This window comes from Rhodnius prolixus, unplaced genomic scaffold (genome assembly GCF_049639745.1).
Source record: "Rhodnius prolixus isolate KJV_2025 unplaced genomic scaffold, Rpr scaffold_10, whole genome shotgun sequence".
Lineage (NCBI taxonomy): Eukaryota > Metazoa > Arthropoda > Insecta > Hemiptera > Reduviidae > Rhodnius > Rhodnius prolixus.
The window spans coordinates 25,908,636-25,925,855 of NW_027411615.1; the positions used below are offsets into that span (position 1 = coordinate 25,908,636).

At 35.6% G+C, this 17,220-nt stretch overlaps 1 protein-coding gene and 1 long non-coding RNA gene across 2 annotated transcripts in view; both read right to left on the reverse strand.

The window, feature by feature from the left end:
- Window positions 1-17,220, reverse strand: part of Pgant2 (polypeptide N-acetylgalactosaminyltransferase 2) — a 358,252-nt gene that overhangs the window by 263,067 nt on the left and 77,965 nt on the right. The window lies entirely within an intron of this gene.
- On the reverse strand, window positions 11,193-17,085 carry LOC141457306 (uncharacterized). Its single transcript, XR_012460302.1, has 2 exons — window positions 11,878-17,085; window positions 11,193-11,793 (listed from the first exon to the last, which is right to left on the reverse strand). It is a non-coding gene; the product is annotated as an uncharacterized lncRNA (long non-coding RNA).

The window sequence follows — 17,220 nt, forward strand, 5'->3', positions numbered from 1 at the left end:
CGTGCACTTCAGAAGGTGGCGCTACCTATGGGCCTCACGATCAACGAAAGTAAAACTAAATACATGGCAATGGGCCTCCTGAAGACGGTATTCAAATAGATTCCTTCTTTTTAGCAAAAGTTGAAGAGTTCGTGTACATTGGCTCCCAAGTCAATACCTCCAATATCATTTCGCAGGAGATCGGCAAAAGAATAACTAGAGCTAACAGATGCTATTTCGGTCTGATCCGATATATGAAGAGTAGCCTGATCTCTAGGGACACGAAAGTGAGGCTTTATAAAACATTGATTCACCCAGTTTTGACGTACGCTTCTCAGACATGGACAATTCCCAGAGTCGATGAGGACAGGCTCCTGATCTTTAAAAGAAAAATCCTTCGAAGGATTTTCAGTGTTGTTAAGGAGGGAGATGTGTGGAGAAGGAGACGAAATAGGGAGCTATATCAACTGTGGATGTGGTACGTGTTTTCACACAGCGTCATGTTATCACGCGGCAATGAGCACAGAAGGGTCTGGACGAGTGTCCGCCTGAAGCCGTCGCTGGTGCAGATCTTGGTGGTTGTAGCAATTTCCTAGGAACAGTTTACCAACATTAAGCGGAATAGTTAACCGGTTAAAAATCCGAATTAAAACTATTTTTTACCAACCCACTTGCAAACATCCATATTTTAGGACACTTTCCATTATATATGTATATTTTTACAAATTATGTAATTTCACGTGGCTCCTTAACCTTATCAGGTTGGGAAGACTGAGCTGGGCGGAGCATGTTGCGAGAATGGATGGTGGATCGATTCCCAGAAGATCGCTCGAGATGGAGATAGGCGGAAAGAGAGGAGTAGGCAAACCAAAGTAGTGATGGGAGGATGGTGTCATCAGTGACGCAAGAAACCTGTTAAAGGTGAGAAATTGGAAAGCGGCTGCAAATGACCGGAAACTATGGAATGGAACTATGAAATGATTGGGGAGGCTAGGACCCAGCAAGGGTTGTAACGCCAATTAGATTGATAGATACGAGTTAGATACCTTCCCGTAGATTTTCTCTTCTAGGAGCCTCCTACAGCTCACTGGGTCTGGTGTTGATCCAATCCGGAGGCAGGAGTGCATTAAAAACAAGGCTCCAGGAGCGCCGATATCCTCAGATGTTAAATTGCAAAAAAAACATCATGTGTGATTTCTCTCATTACTTTTTTCCCCAACTAAAATTCTCTTTAATAGCACTAAAACTATAAAACATACGCGAAGTTAAAAGTGAAATAAGATTAAATGTTTGCTTAATTAATTGATTTGCTTAATTAAAAATATGGAAACTTTTAGTTTGTGGCAGCGAAAAAACAGAAAGAAAGAAAGATGTTTGGTAGATTCCAGCTATAAAGCAGGACATGTAAATTGTTTCCAGAAAGACATACAAATTTTAGATTAGTGGTTAGTATGTCCGGTGTCCTCCTTCCCCGCAGGGCCAAAGGTTTACTAAAGAATGTGACAAGCACTTTGTCATCTTAATTGCACTTTTCAAAGTTGCAAAAACCAGAATTGCCGCTGTTTTATCTCGCTTGTACAACTTTCAAAGCAATTTCTAATTAAAATTTTCGTACATATCTGATTATTTTATATTTTTGCTAGAATATCAAAAGTTTGCGGTAGATCTTTTTAGCGGAAGTAATTAATTATATATCTACATAGGCGGCAGGGCAGTAAATTGAAAAGGCACTTTAAAACGGAAGTTTAAGTAAGGCAGTTTCAGAAAAAAGTTAAAAATAAAAACAATAATTAAAAACGATAGAGCTTTACAATATTTAATAGGCTTGAAAATTTATTTATCTTTTTAAAAATGAATCCTAGATCTAAATCCTAATCATCTAAATCCTAGAAGTTGAGTTTTTAAAGATTTTTGGCTCATTTGCTAGAGACATTCTTTTATTTGCAGGATTCTTTAGTACTTACTTGCTTTCTTTACATTAAAAGTGATTGTATTCCATTCTTTTTGTAAGATTTCTTTTGACGAAAAAAAAAATCTTGAACCCACAAAAGTTTAAATATATAATTAGATACTCAAATATGAATGAGATGTTTTTTGAAATTCAAAATAAATAGTGCTAAGAAAAACGAGAAGGTTATACAGAATTGTGCATAAGAAGTTGTTATAAGTGGGAAGGTAACAGTAAGGCTATACAAATAGGTGGATTATTCAATAAGAAAGGTATAACAAACACTAAATCAACCTTTCTTCATTGTATGTATAATACAGGGAAGCTGTTCTCTCCTCTATCTCGCCGACAACATTACATCAACCACTGAATCACTAACAATAGTTACTCTGGTTCCTTTAGTACTTTCATCACTTCACCACATTAAATCACTATAAAGTAGTTATTTACAGGTATGTAGACGCCATTAAATACTATAACTCTGGGCAATGTTTCTGATTTACTTATTTCTCCTAAAGAGTAAGAAGCGCACACCTTAGATTTAAGGATCTGATTCTTTTTTTATACCTGTAGGACGTATTTTAAGCTTGGAAAAGTAGTTTTGAACATTAGTCTCAAGTTATGTAAATATACGTCACGTTATGAACAAGACTTCCTTTTAATTCAATTCCCAAAGTTCTACTCAAAATATTTCCCTCTAAATCCTAATTTAGAATACCTAATCAATTTTTTCTCACATAATAGTTTGTAAACTTAATTCTTACTTTCTTATTCACATCTTTTATATAACCGTGTACCGAGCATCATCTGCAAAAGGGTTACCACTATTCTGTATCTGCCGCTATTGCCTTGGCCTTAGCCAATGACAAGTTTAAATCCCTGAAGTTGTCTGAGAGGTTATCTGTCTCCTTTCCTTGGACATCTTTCCTGAAATGCTCTTTTTTAGATGTCAGACCATTTCCATCCTAGACAGGTGTTCCACGGGGACTTTTTTGGCATGCGATATGAGAGGTTTGCAATTCAGATTACTCCTGATGTTGGAATATATCACGCTCTTTTTAATTTTACTCTCAATTTGCCTAAAATACCTCATTTTTGGAGGCCTGTATTCGGTTAAAATTATTTTTGTTAAGAAACCAAGGTTCACGTTCCTATGTTAAACCAGTTAAGTGCGTTATCAAACCAAATCTCTATTACAGTGCGTTCGACGTGTATACTCGTTAAGAGAAATATAAATTTGCCATTAACTATAAAAACTCGAAATTTTAATAAAATACAATAAGAATATTGTATTGTGGGATGTTTCCTTTATCTTACCAATAGAACTGCCAAGTATTTTATACGGAGGGGAGTGGAGGGCGTCAGCCAAATGATAAGTGGTTGGTACATGTTTGGTCTCCGCAATAGAAATTGGGAAGTACGCACACCACAAATAGAAGCTCTCAACCCTTGGGCAATGCTGTTTTTACCTTAGATAGAGGTTCAGACCTCAGTACGAGCATGATTTCTTTTTGCACAGAATTCAAAGCTCTTTTCCACCTTGTGAAAGCACTTGCATACGTGAAGAAACGGTGCAAGATTTTGTAAGAGCACAGAATGCTCTGTGCAAATCTCAAGCCCCAGAAATTGCAGAAAAAGTCGCTTGCAGTGACTATTATGACGTTGTAAACTTTTGCTTATTTTGCCCTGCGTTCGACGTGTATACACTTCATTGTTTGATTTTTAATTCCGCACACTGTGGGAGGTTTTTTAAATTAAATTCCGCGCTTAACTGGTTAAGACTTGCGAGTATACATTGTTTGGGGAACTGTCATTTTGGTAACTTCTATTTTTGGATAGAAAATTTTTACCAATTGCTTGGAACAATGTTTCGGATTCTGCAAATCTTGAGTTAACTCTTAATTCTTCAGTCTGAGCTGATGATGACAAGGTTCTTGTTTCAACATGGACACCAACTTGTTCCTGCGGACTTTCATTAATATACTCACCTGTTCTGCTAATTACCACAGTCTTCCTTTCTCCAAATTCATCTCCATACCTTTCTTTTCGAGTTCCTCCAACCTTACATTAACGCTATGCTTAGAAGCTTCATCTTCTGAGTCTGCTATGAGTACCTACCACAAGTCGCCAGCATACGAGTACATCAGAGTAGAAAAAAAAAGTCACTGTCCGCATACCCCAATTAACCAAGCAAAAATTTGTTATTCCACAATTATAAAAAAATTCCTCCACTTCAGAACGTCAAACAGGACTTAGTAACTACAGTGGATACAGTGGAGATAGTAAGCCCAATATTATTCATAATATTCGAAAAAGATACATATTTAAAGCCTGTCAACGTAGAATTAAAGACAGTTTGTAAAACCGTACATTATATTTTGCAGCTTATTCTTGGCTTATCACATCTGGCCAGACAATGCTTATATTTAGTAAAACTTAAATCTCTTTTCCTGCAAAAACATCCTTTTTTTTTTGTTTTAAATTTATTTTAATATTCCATAAAAATTATTCATAGAAATGAAAACATTATATAATTTTTCTTATTATTCAGTTACTAATTATGAAAATTAAACATGGCGATGATATCTAATTTCCATTCTTGCTTCAATTGTTATTCCATTCATAGTAGAGACATTTCTTGATTCATTTAAACGGTTATCATTTCGATTACACTTGACATTTGAAATGCATGTGAAACTCAATGATATTAATATTTTTCTAATAATTGAGTTGCAATGGACCATGCAATCTCACATACAATTACTCTCTCTAAAAACTGAAAACTAATATTTTCTAATTTAATGCGTAAATTTATTTTTCTGGATAAATAATAAATACTTCTGCTAAAAGACCGACATATTTAGTTATTTATAAAGTAACTGTCTTAGCTCTTATTAAATCTTAATGAGTACCTATGTACATTTCTCTCTTTTGACATTTATTTGTAATTTCTTCTACTTTGTGGACGCTGAATTACAAAATGATAGATCTTTCTTCATCGGAAAATTTTAGAGTGATAAAAAAAAAAACTGTTCTATTTCTATTTGCCGATGAAAATCTCTGAAAAACACATAACTCACACATTGAATTCCTATTATATAGGGAGATCCATTTAAAACGCACCAAACGCTAATAACTTTTTAGGAAAGCGGAATTTCGAAAAAACCCACGAAGTAAACTATATGTTTTTCTGGGTCTGATTTTCAAATTTTCCACCCCCGATGCTGTATCTTCATTTTTGGCGGAGTTACGGCCAAAAACCTGATTAGGGTTTCATAAGGACCACTGGTTTTGACAATGATTATGAAAACTACATAAAAAAAACTGTGAAAAATGACGTTGACCCCGTTTCGATATCCCTAATATTTGTCGAGATATTTAAGATCAAAGTTACAATTTTATCTATTCTTGATCAGTTTTCAATATTAATTTTCCACCAGAAATACACGTTTTGGGAGGTCCTCTGACTGTGAAAAATGTTGTTGGCGACGCAAAGTGAAAAATAATAATAATAATTGAAGATTTTAAAACATGTAGTGTCATGTAATGGTTATGGGTGAAACAGGATAAATTTGTTTTATCATCAAATAAAAGCAATCATCACATCATTTTAATGCACCCAGTATGCAAGACTTCTTGACCTATGATTACGGTAAGAATATCTTGCCAGAGATGGGCGGGTGTTGGTCTAATGGTCAAGAGCGTCGCTTTGTGAATTGGAAGATTTCCAATTCGAATCCAGCGTATGACTACAATTTATTTAAAAAAGTATTGTAGTTTTTTTTAAGTAATAAGAATGACTGCATACGAGGGGATTCGAACTGGGGATCTCCCACTTACAATGAATGCTACAGCATCCTCTTTGGCACAGGATTAATTTCTCAACTAAGAAGATGTGCATTCATAAACAACGATTACGTTCAGAATATTTTAAAAAATTAAACTTATTTTCTAATAATTACACCTTCATTCATCAATATTAAAACACTCAAACAAAAGTGAATTTCATGTTTACATAATAAATACATTCGTTGATCTGTTATTATGATTAACAATTTCTAAGCAGCAGTTCTTTGTTCACAATTCCAACAACGCAATAACTATTCAAACGTACGCCTTGACATAGATACTGCCAAAATTTGGGTGGTAATAAAAATGCTTTTTCGACCAGTTTGACCAGGTGTCTCTCTCTCTATTTGCTACGCCAAAAAAAAGAGGCAAAAAATGTTCTCATTAGTTTTCTAGAACCTTCTGCGCATGTTCAGACTGACAGGTGCTCTGACTGATCTCAAACTAGTTTGAACTTTGAAGTTAGTTTGGCTTTAGTAGGATCAGCCAGCTAACCATTGGAAATCGATTAGTAATCTGTTAGAACATCTATTTATCATTGCACAGCTCAGTAAAATCACTAACTAGCCGGAGATTCTGTAGGAAAACAAACTAAATTTCGACACACAGACGCTTTAGGCTGGAAACATAGTGGAGCGGCGAGCAAAGCGGCGATGATAGCTGCTTCAGATCAAAGAGAGCGTCGAGCAGCGAGCAAAGAGTCGTATGCACATAGTGATGAGTTTAGACACGTTCCCCCTTTCGACGAAACAAGATAGAGGTACTATTTCTATATGAAAATTCTTCCTTGAAACTTTGGTATTTACAGCAGCTTAGTAGTAGGAGCTGCAGTGTTCATGATATAAACAGGACTAGACATGAACTTGGTGAATTCAATCACTTGTACCAACAACTTCTGGAGCATCGTGGCAAGTTTCGTGCGTATTTTCGAATGTCTGTATCAACATTGTGTAAAAATACCGTACCGCTAGATAGAATGGAGACCTACCCATTAATAAGAATTTAATTTTGCCTAGTATTTAGATGAAAGTTAGCATTAAGGAATTGAGAACCAAATTAAATGTAGCAAAAATTACCTGAATTCTCCATTAACTACTATTGTACGTAGCTTCGCAAATATTATGTACATAGATAAACACGTTTGCCACTTACTTGTTGTATTCAATTGTTTGGCAACATCATCCCATTTCTTATCCAACACAAATCTGTTGTGATGGAGAGGATCTTTTTGGTCCCACAGAGGTTTCTTTAAAAAAACTAAATCAATAAATTGTTACAATATCCATTACTTTGAAAACCTTTGAACAATAACCTTTAAAAATTGCGCGCGATAAGAGCGAAGAAATCAAACATGTCATAACGCATTGCTCTACTCTCTATAGATAGCGTTGCTCTATCTTCGCTTTGCTCTCCACTATGCGCGGTCCCATATGTTAACTTGGGTTTGTTTTCGCCGCTTTGCTCTCACTATCATCGCCGCTCCACTATGTTTCCAGCCTTAGGGTACGTTTACAACGGAGCTGTGAGTATAGATGATAGCAGAGATGATAACTGATAGAGTAAAATATAATCGCTGATTAGTGTGCACAACAGAGCTGTGATACATGCAACATGTCCGAGTAGTGAAGAAGAGTTTTTATGTTCAGCAGCAACGAAATGGTATATTTTAAAGAAAAAACGCTTTAGAAAATATCATGTACATTCCATAAATAAAAAACGAAGTACTATGGGTGAATTTCACTATTTATATAAGGAACTTAGAAATTATCCGGATCGTTTTTTTGAATATGTGAGGATGGGTCCAACCACATTCGACTATATTTTAGAAAAAATAAGGTCAAAATTAAGAAAACTTTGGAAAAATTGTCATGGAAATCCTATAACCATACTAGAAGAAAAACTAGTGATTACTCTAAGGTTAGTAATGATTTTATTGAAAACAACAAATAAATACACATGAAAATAAATGTAAGTACGATTTAAAAAACAAAATATTGTTTAAAAGTAAATAATAAAATAATAACCAAAAATAATGAGTAAAGAGAGCACTAAATAATTTTTCGACGTCCATTTTGAAGCTCCGATACTGGAGTTCAGCTAGCAGAAAAATGAAAAATTCAATTCTATCATCTATGCTCGTTTATAGCAGCGAGTATAAGTCACTAGTCGAAGCTTCGTTGTGCACGCTCACATAAGAATGTACTAGGTTATTCTATAAGCGCTGATGCATCACTGCTATCATCTCCGCTATCATCTATGCTCACAGCTCCGTTGTGAACGTACCCTTAGATGCTTTTTTCATGAAATGTTGCCCTATCGAATGAGCACAAAAAAAAAATCAAAATCAAAGCAATGAAAATCCTATACAAAGTAACCATTTTATTTGAGCGCATAATTGTGCCTAAAAATTGACGCTACCGATTCCATAATGGAGCTATCAGATTTGAATGCAACAGCATTATTGGCACAATTGATTTAACGTATTAAGGTTAAAAAAAATACGGTTAGAACATGAGATAAGACCAGGACTTTGCTTGTTCTCTTCTAATGAACCAGAAAATAAAACGAGTCTAGAATTCGAACTATGGTCCGTGTGCTCTCTGATTGCCCATCTTTTTCGTGCATAGCTTCCTCTTTTCACTTAATAACTAACAATCTATCGGAGTTTTATATTCATCAAAACAATTCAGTTTGTACAATTTGCTGAAACAGAAACTGGAATTAACGAAACTGATAGGCTCCCATTTGGTAGAATTTATGTCTTTAGTATAAGCTAGTAAATTTGGTGAATAGAGAGATACAACTCACCTAAATACTACAATGGTTAATAATACAGTTCAACAATACCTTGTTGAGAAATGTACAACTAGCAGAGCTATAAAGCTAGAACTATGACACCTTGGGAAACTATTGACAGATAATGTAAGGAAACATTGTACCCAAGTCTCAGAGCTACTAACTTCAGTGACACAGTAATACTTCTGCGTTAGGCCCGCTGCTATCTGTGTCGCGCAATACGACTCTTGTTATCTGATACTCACTCTGCCAAGTTTATCATCTTCATGTAACAGATGTTTGTTATAGTGATGTTTAATTATAGTTTATTAAACATGAAATTTTTTTTCTTTAAATTACTAAATAATGGGCTCATTATTGTACTAAATCTAGTGAAAAATCAATCACTAGTGAATGAAATAGATTGACATCATTGCTATTTATTAATGTTCAATCTAATTAGTAGATCTAATCGCAATGCAATGACTAATTTCACTTGTTGGTGATAATATTTATTTTAAATAGTCCTTCGACATTAAATTAAATGTAAAAACCTATTAGATAAATTACTTAAAACTTGCAAATACAATAGAGGCACCACGGTAGCCGAGCGGGTTATAGCCTAGACCTGCAAAGCTAAGATGTGTTGCTGGTTTAGTGGGTTCCCAGTCTAGGCCTTGGACTTTATTCAATGGTTAAAATCAGAACTTTATAGTAAATTACGAGGTGTGGCTATTAAATAACGAGACTGATGCTGCTACAGTACTATGCGTAAGAAGTGTTAGTTTCGTTTTGCCGAAAACATGATACTACACATGTAGCAGAGCAACGAATTGTCGTGAAATTTCACATGAAACTTGGTAAAACCGCTACTGAAACTTATCTTTTATTAAAAGAAGTTTATGGCGATGAATGTTTATCATGTGCTCAAGTTTTTGAGTGGTTCAAGCGCTTCCAAGATGGCCGCGAGAAGACGTCGGAGATGATGACCGCCCGGGTCGCCCTTCCACGTCCAAAACGGATGAAAATATCGATTATAATTAATCAACATTATACTACCGTGAGGTGCTTGCTCAACTCCGTGAAAGAGTAAGGAAAAAACGGCCCGATTTGTGGAAGAACAAGTCATGGGAACAAGCCGGCTCACACTGCATTGTCTGTCAAGACGTGTCTAGCCAAGGACAACATTACAGAATTGTTCGATCTTAACGAATTTTTTATCAGGATTTAACAGCGGAAATATCCGCCATAAGGTTCGCTTAAAAATACGTTGACGTCGAATAGCTATTTAGTACAAATTGCATTTTTTTAAAAGACTTAATTATGCAAATGGCGGTCAGTGAAAGACGTTTCCGTGTTCACACCAAATTTTACCCTTTTAAAGCTCAAAGTTAACACTATATTGTAAATTCAATAACCGATCTTACCTTCAGTGTTAGCCTCATCTTCTATGTTAAGAGTTTTTTCTCTTCTGAATTATTGTAACTAATGAAAATTTCCAGAGATAGCACTTTAGAGTTAAGCTCCCAACCACACTCCTGTAAACCTCCTTTTTTTGTGTCTAGATCATTTATTTGTGGGGCTCTACCAAACGCTCGAATTATCACCGACTTCAAACACTGCAATCCAAAATTCTTCGTAGTATTACTAATACTCCACTTTACGTTTCTAACCAGACCATCCACAAAGATGTTCATTTTGTACGCGACCTCATCACATCTCGGTACAAACAATTTCTCTCTCCACTAAAATCCGTTAATCCAAGAACTTTCTTCCCAATCCATTCCTGGGAATCCCAACAGAAGACTGAGACGACGTTGGCCAAGAGATCTACTGATGGAGTAAAATTGATCTATAATTTTTCCTTTGTAAATGTGTAAATATCCCTCTCTCTGCTCATCCAGTCACTATTCTCACTCAGCGCTATTACCTTGCCAATTACTCTCATCTCGCTCTACTCAAGTTCTGCACTATTCCTTATCACATTCACAATCTATCGCCTGCATATTTCTGATTTCTCACAGCTTGACAATATCTCGTAGGGTTGTCAGTGAACAACTGCTCCTCTCTTGTGCTCATCTCTTCCCTTCATCACATTTACTAGATGCTAATTTCGCAGTTGTAAATTTTTCAATAATTAAATTCATTTAAATTAATTATCCACTTTGTTATAATTACTGTGATAATAATAATAAATGTATAGTACAGATTTAACTTAAATTTTTTTTCTTGTATCTATCATCTATATTCAAAACACTTTTGAGGGAAACTACGCACCACGCCTTACTTTCATATTTAATTAGAAGCTATAGGTTTTCGTTTCTAACACTGTGGAAATCGGACAAAACCACTATTCGCCCACCATGAAAGCTTGAAACGCTCACAAGTGGGCGTTAGACTACCTCTGCTACAATTTATTGTTTTATTTTTGTGAAAATCTGTATTTATTTACTTATTTTTTGCTTCACTTTTGATAGTAACATTGGCGTCATCATACCGTACAGGAATTGATGGATACCATAAACCGTGTTATTAACAATCCTGTCAACGCGGCTAGCCGTTCTGTAAATGCCTGTGTAAAAAGCGGAAAAAAGAAAAAAAGAGTTTAGTGGCTCAGAAAAGGAAAAATAAAAAAGCGAAAAACTTTTCAAACGTTTATTTTCCATTACAGGCTCTACAGACTTTTCCACTTCTCTATTCTGGCCAGGAGTTCACTAGAATACTGTTGGACTTCTTTGTTCGCTCTCTTCTGAAATATATTTATTTCTCTAAAATAAGAATTTGGTAACCTTCAAAGCAGGGCCTTCTAAATATGCTTAAACTTCTTCTCTTCCTATGAGTTGGCAATAGTGGTCCAGGATAAAAGAAAGGAACAAAAAAATCACGAGTGAACGCCCCAATGACTTCAATCTCACACACAAAATTCTAATCTAAACGTTTTCTTCTAATTCGGAAATTGAAAACATACTTAGTCCTTCAAAAGGTTTTAAAACCGTGCATTTTGGTTTAAACATTTACAATTTTTGGTAAAAACACACATTTTAATGCAACTCATGCAGTCGAAGTAAACTCTGCATTAATTGTGTTTTGTTCTAATGTTTTCTATGATTATAATATTTTTCGAATCAATAAACATACTGTATTTGGATCCAGATCAAAATAACAGGATTCTGTGCAACGGAGTTTATTCAACCAAACAATTCTCAACTCAGAATTCACAACTAGCAAATCGTAACTCGTTTCTATAAACAATAAATATTTTGTACTTATATGAATATAAGAGAATAGAACTTATGCTAACAAATTAACAATGAATATGGCATTACCACATTTGTCTGCTTCTCCGGATCCAAAACCCAAAACTAGATACAAAATATACTACAAAACTGAATACTAATAATGTTCTTAACACATTAATCATATGATAGTTATTCCAGTACTCTAAATAGAAACATATGTTATTCTAAAATATAAACCCATATGTGGTGCACTAACACATACTATTATTACAATTATTACTATTATTATTATAATAATTTTTTTTATCATCTAAGGCGCGTCAACATCAAAGGTTATTGGCGCCCGGAGCTTTTTTTCAGTGCACTGCCGGCCTCCGGACAGTGTTCTCTCGTTACAGACTACACTGTCCATCACCGGACAGTGAGCTGTAGAAGAAGCTCCAAGGAAGAGAAAATCTAAGGGCCAGCAGCTGGATTCGAACCCGGGACCTCCGCGTGGGAGTCCAGTACGCTAACCGCACAGCTAATCCCTTCCCTTATATTATTATTATTTTTTTTTTATCCAGCGCCTCGACGTCTGTGGCCATTAGCGCCTACTACACAGTTTCTTTTCTCACATAAAGGCCACTAGAGCTGGGATGGTACCCTATTGTCCTATCGGGCTGCCACACACATTTCTTGCTCAGCAAGGCAGGGTGGAGCCTAGGCTATCGGAAGCAGACCGCGCTCCCCTCTTACACCATCGGTCTAGCCGACGAGGGGGAATGCGGTTTCGCCGATGGTACCATCCCTTTTCATAAGCCGACGTTTTTCCAAAATTCAAGCAATTAAAAGTACTTTAGGTTTTGCTTTAAGTATTACTTAACATGTTTGTAACGATTTATATAATAACACATATATATACAAATACATTATATATGACATATGTAATAACGCTTAATCTAGATAATGTATATAGTATATCCTAGGGAGGCTATTTATATTTGAGTTAGATTCTACGAAATATTATTATTATTATTATTATTATTATTATTATTATTTTTTTTTTTTTAATGATTTAAGGCGCGTCAACATCTATGGTTATTGGCGCCCGGAGCTTTTTCCAGTGCACTGCCGGCCTCCGGACAGTGTTCTCTCGTTACAGACAACACTGTCCATCACCGGACAGTGAGCTGTAAGAAGCTCCTAGAAAGAGAAAATCTAAGGGTCAGCTGCTGGATTCGAACCCGGGACCTCCGCGTGGGAGTCCAGTATGCTAACCTCATAGCTAATCCCTTCCCTTATTTTTTTTTTTTTTTTTTTTTTTTTTTTTGGCGCATCAACAGCTGAGGTCATTAGCGCCCGGAGCTTTTTCCAGTGCACTGCCGGCCTCCGGACAGTGTTCTCTCGTTACAGACAACACTGTCCATCACCGGACAGTGAGCTGTAAGAAGCTCCTAGGAAGAGAAAATCTAAGGGTCAGCTGCTGGATTCGAACCCGGGACCTCCGCGTGGGAGTCCAGTATGCTAACCTCATAGCTAATCCCTTCCCTCCCTTCCCTTATTATTATTATTATTATTATTATTATTATTATTATTATTATTATTATTATTATTCCCAAGACCTTGAGCAAGCAAGTTGGAAGAGGTTTTTCCTTTAGTTAGTGATTCATAAACTGTGTTGATATATTTAAGAATTGCTTAGTTGATACACTAAACTAACTTATGAACAACCCTTTCAATTCAAGCAAACAAAGCTAGTTTCCTTCTACTTCTCTTAAAATAGGTATTCAAGTTTTAAATAAGTTGGAAATGCCGCCTTTCACATAGCAGTTGCTATTTGAGATCTCAGGCGAGATTAATCCTTTTAGAAGAGTTGTGTTTTTCTTTCATTTTCAGCCAAGAAAAGCCGAGAAGAGTGCCGAGGATTTGCCCATTTGAACGTGAAAACAGTGATTTAGTATCGTATTTGATTCTAGATTGTTTACTTTTGCGGCCAAACTACATCAAACAATACCTCAGCCTCTTCTATCGAGTAGAATTTTCTGTTTCCTTTCTCTTCCAGGCAATTCATTCTATTCTCTTTGGCCATCATTTCTCTTCTACTTTTTTCGCTCCCTTTTTATTTTTATTTTCAAATTTTAGTAAAAAAACTTGGGAACGAGGTTTTCTTTTCCTTCCCTCTTCTTTCTACTCCTCCTTCGTCTAGGATCTAGTTTTAATATTGTAACTTTGCATTTAGCTCGCAAGATTTGGATCGGAAACGACTCTGGTCCAGATACTGAACCTATCTCTTGCACCAATCCTCTGGCGAGCTTACAAGTTAAGCAGGCTAAACGAGAATGTGGCTAACATCCTCTCTCTGTCCTCAAACTAGGCTTGGATCTTTTTAATTACTATTAGAAATCAGGCAAGCAATTAGCTCAATGGTTTTCTGCACTTGCGGTTGGATTATCTCTTCCTGTGAGCCTCTTTCAGCTCTCTGTCCGGTAACAGCCAGGTTGTCGACCACTGAAAGAAGTCAGAACCCAATGACTTCAGACGCTGTTGCCTTCTTAAATTAAAATAATAATAACAAGAGAAAGTATTACCTCAAATGGTAGTGCTATGGATTTGCAAGTCGAAGTCCCTGGGTTCTCATTATCCATGCGGACAAGTTTTTCCACTTCCCAGGCAACGGAGCTCACTGACCGCAAGTTTGTAAAGAAAACTGTCTGGTAACAACACTGAGACTCAGTGTTAAATAGAATATTACGAAATTCTAATGGTTTTCTTTGGGTTTTGTTTCAGAAGGCTGTACTTATGATTTCTGCTAGAGCTCACGAAGTCACGATGTCTCAGAGAGGTATGGTATGTCTTTCACATTGTTTTTCTTACAAAGCTTCATTTATTTCAACGCTCATAAAAAGTGATTTGTCCCATAGTTGGCACTATCGCCACGCCTGTGGGCTTTGAAACGACTGAGGGGCGGTGGTTCAATATTGGGGATGTAAAATGTAAAATAAAATGGAGGCGAAAGTTTTAAGGTCCTCTAAGTCTGAAAAAGTGATTTTTAAGTAAATTGATTTGTTATTTTGTCTGCGAGTGAGAGAACCAAATATCTCAGAAACGAAAAATCTCAGAAATCTGAAAGTTTCTACAGTTCGATTCATCTTGTCAAATAGTTATAACGATCGAAAAAGCTGACTTGCTTTGTTTAAATTTTATAACAATAATATCATTTAAGTAATTTTAGGGCATTAAATTTTTATTAATTTTGTTTAGAATAGAGAAAACCTAACTACACACATAATAATAAAAGAAATTCGTGTGTGTGTGTTTGTACATTAAATATTAAATTGGAAAATAAATTAATAATAATGGTTAATTGAGCCGAAAATTGTCGACAAAAACCGATTGCATTCGGCTTGTTAGAGAGAAAAGAGAGAATTATGATATTAAAAAACGTGGCTAAGGCTGGATGGGTTAGAGATCTAGTAATTCCTGGAATTCGCTGTCTAACCCATCGGTCTTTGATGGCTAAGGTTTGAACTGGCTTTACTGCTCTGTAGTCAGTTTATCCGCTATATCTCGGGAACAGGAAATCGCAGAAACTTCAAATTTGATATTTCACTCAGGTGCCATCACCGAAAGCGACACTTAATTTTTGGCCAAAATAGGTACACCGGAAGTACCACTTTACTGAATAGATTTTTCACTTTTTTCTCTTTTTTTAATAAACCGCTTCTTGGATTTTCTTCAAACTTTGTATAATTATAGCTCACAAATAGCTCTATAACTTTTATAGGAAACATTTTTCTAGAATACTTCGATTAAGGGTACTTTTGGGGTAAGGGGTGGTTAGTCAGTCCAGCAGAATGCTAGTTCCGGAAATAACATTTTAGAAAATCGATTCCATAATTTTCTCATGTTTCCTTATAAGTTACTACTATGATTTATTTTAAACGTGGCAACACAGAACACACAAACTGTTTTACAGCTTTCGTTATAATCTTCTTGTAGGGCACTTTATTTGGTGAGGGTTATGGATTGATGGTAATAATTCTACAGCTCTATTTACTAAAATGCAAGGAGTTACCTCCCGTTAAATATTAATTATAACTAAATTTGTATAAATCGATTGATGTAGCGAATTTCTAATCTCCCGTAAAGTGTATCGTCTATAACTGTAAAAATTACTTTCAATAAAGTTACGATTAGAAGAATACGAGAGCTTATTGCAGAAAAAATTACCATAAGAAAGATGCCTACCAATAAAAATAAATTACTCTTGCAACAGATTAACGGTAAGATAATAAAAAAAGTTTAGAGCAATAAAAAACACAGAGAACTCACTTTTGATTTCTTACATTGAAATGAAAGTGTGTCGTGGGCACAGGCCAAGGCCGTCCCACTACCGGGAGAGGTCGCGGCGTCTAAGAAGAAGAAGTAGTATCACTTTCTGTTTTGACTAACGGTCTTTTACGACCATCCATTCTAAACGTTCCTTCACCTCTCTTTGCATTCTAAGATGAACACATTCTTAAATAATTGAAAGTAGTTGCCCTTGTATACTCTCCTATAGTTCTGAATTCTTGTAAATAACTATAAGCTCGCCTTTTACGTCACAGAGATGCTCTTCTGCTTTCCGAGTTAATTAAGTTGGACTCAGTTTTTTTTTTTCTTAAATCTTTTATTCAATTTTTTCCTCATAAAAAAAATAAATAATTAAATAGAAAGCTTACGATTAAAAAGGCTTCCCTAATTAGGTGCTGTAATAAACAGATAAAAAAAACCTTCTTTGGTATTATTCAAACTTTTTTTTTTTGCAATCCCCATTTTATTATTTTTACTCTAAAAATCAACATGTTTGAATAAATTAGTATTTAAATGTTTTATTCAAAAATAAAACAGGGCGTCCAGAACGTTCAGCGTCACTTGTGCCCGCCCATATGGCCACTCCGAAAATTTTGAAACCACTTATAAACTGTTCTAATCGAAGGTGCAGAGTCAGCATAATGTTTATCAAGCTTCTCTTTAGTCTCCTGAGGCGTTTTGCCTTTCATAAAGTAGTGTTTAATCAACACACGAAATTCTTTTTCGTCCATTTTTTGAAAATAACTCGACTTCCTCGATTCAAACGAATGCCAAACACAAAGAAATAGACCGATCTGGCTGAAACTTGGTGTGTGTTCTTTCAAGAGATGCTACTAACTAAACATAACATCGATACGCGCCAGTAGTGCTATCTCTCTGACTTTGCACGGACTTTTCAAACGACCCTCGTAGATCTATCACTTTTACTTAAAATACTTCTTTGAAGCTATTTTTCTTAAGTAAGATTTTAACTTAAAGGGATTTCTCTCGAGTACTTATTGAGATGACTGATGAAATTCTAAATCATGGAATTGCTTTCGGGCTGCCCTGCAAAAAATTGTATCCTTGCGTCTGTATCGTTGCAGGGTAGTATTT